Here is a 2,152-nt window from a genome sequence, read left to right as displayed (position 1 = left end):
CGTAGAGAGAGTGACGAACACGTCGCCCCAAGAAGCGCTAAAGCCGCCCTATACTACCCTCTACTGGCCAAAGCTGCAACTGCAGGCGGTGGAGGGGCGACATAGCCTATATCTCAATGTCGCAGCTGTTGCGCAAAGACCCGACCCTGCAGCACTGTTTAATGCAATTTATTTGTGCGTGTATTTTTTGTTGAATTACTGATGACAATGTAGTAAAAGTCAACAGTATATATATATCCATAAAATAAGCAAGCAGCACGCTAGCAGACAATACACTAGGTCTTTCTTTCAATCATTTTAATATTATTTTCACAATTATATTACCTGATCATCTTCTTCTTAAATGCACTAGTTTGAGCTTGTCACATGAAACTCTATACCGTCATATGCATATACAGCATCTGTCGCGCGAATTATCAAAACATTAGAAAGTATAGCCGCCGTATCTGTGTTTCAGATTGTTAAAATATAATAATGATAATAATAAAATGATTGAAAGAAAGAACTTGTATTGTCTGCTAGCGTGCTGCTTGCTTATTATATATATATATATATATATATATATATATATGGCTGTTGACTTTTACTACTTTGTCATCAGTAATTCAACAAAATATATTTATAACACGCACAAAACAATTGCATTAAACAGTGCTGCAGGGTCGGGTATTTGCGCAACCGCTGCGGCATTGAGATATAGGCGGAGAAATACATGCACGAGCAAGAGAGCTAGCGCACAGCCTGGGGGTTTACCGTATTTTAACACGGAGCGCTCGTTCCTGAAGCGCTTCAAGACGCGCTCGTGCACGGAGGTCAGCACTTCAATGCATCTCGAAATCAAGAAAGAAATGCTGGAAGTATAGAAGACCGAGCGTTCTTCTCTTCCGGGTGCTTCAAGCTATAACCTGACTCCGCCAGATGGGGCAGCAGAGAGTACACTGGGTTCCCCCCCCTCCTGCTCCCATCTGGGAACTATCAGGCATACTTGATGCCCCGGCCACAAAACAGCCTGGCCAATCAGCAGCAGCTATAGAGGCGGGATCAAGGCAGCACTGTGTATGCCTTGATCCCGCCTCTAGCTGTCCGCCCTTTAGTTTATATATACAGTATATATATATATATATATATATAACTATGGTGATGACTCTGCTAAAAGTCCTGCTCAAACCACAGAGGGGGAGTGGCCGTACATGTGGACCAAAAAAAAGCAAGCGAGCCGCCGGGGGTTGGGATCCTTTTAGTATACAGTACGCTAACGATTCCGGGTTCCTTACGGAGTCCCGATCTTTAACGGTTCCCTTCAACCACTCCTATAGTGCTTTTTACAAAACCAATATCATTCTGGCCTTCATTATGACTTTTTACGAACACAAGTTCTCTCATGCATACAAGTATTGCGTTATACATATAATTGTAGTGGTTCTCAAAGTGAGGCTCAGGTCCATGCAGGGACACTATAGGCTACTTGAGGGGGGTTTCAAATTGACTCTCACAGGTCTGTAACTCAGAGAGTGTACCAGACGGATGCAAATGGACCCCGTAAGTGTCCATTTGGTTTGCACGTTTGGTTTGTACTGCACTCAGAGTTGAGTGGTGATCCTTGAAACTGGTATTGTAACATGTATAGTAGACGTGAAGTCCACATACCAGCTGATAATACCCGATTCCCGGGAAAGCGGTTCCAAAACGTGACATGGAACCGATTCCAGCTGTATTGGATCCCGTTCAGGTCTGGGTCCCAACCCTATAAGCCCCGCCCCCGGGCTGCAGCAGCTTCACCGTGTGGTCATTTTTTTGACAGTTGTGCTGCTCCGGAACTCCTCGCGTCACTCATACTTATATCATCCTAAATAATGTCAATGTGCCAATAGATTGTGTCATGTGTTGTTAATAAAACACATGTATGCTGTTTAAAAACAACATAATGTGAACAACTATAGTGTGTGCAGTATAGTTTCACACCTCTTGAAGATGAACACGCCGCAACATCGAAATGTGTATACGTGTGTTTCTGAAATGTCTTTTTTGATAAGGATTCACCCCCTATGTATAATTATGGAACTCTTCTGGTTCTTGAGATATCGATGTTTAAAAGAATAATTTGGCCGATAGCTAGAGCTGATACGGATATTTGTTTGTTGTTATATTTATT

The 2,152-nt window shown here is 42.8% G+C and overlaps 1 protein-coding gene across 1 annotated transcript in view; it reads left to right on the top strand.

Annotated features, from left to right (window-relative positions):
* The window catches only part of clvs2 (clavesin 2), a gene marked incomplete at its 5' end in the record, with an annotated part of 18,624 nt that extends 18,190 nt beyond the window's left edge, over positions 1-434 (top strand). Inside the window, one exon of the mRNA XM_079489255.1 lies at positions 1-434. This exon is cut by the window's left edge and continues 716 nt beyond it.
* Positions 435-2,152: the final 1,718 nt, after the last annotated feature.

The sequence above is a fragment of the Electrona antarctica genome (assembly GCF_951216825.1).
Source record: "Electrona antarctica genome assembly, chromosome: 20".
Lineage (NCBI taxonomy): Eukaryota > Metazoa > Chordata > Actinopteri > Myctophiformes > Myctophidae > Electrona > Electrona antarctica.
The sequence above is the reverse complement of the archived record's forward strand: the minus strand, read 5'-3'. Positions and strand labels throughout refer to the sequence as shown.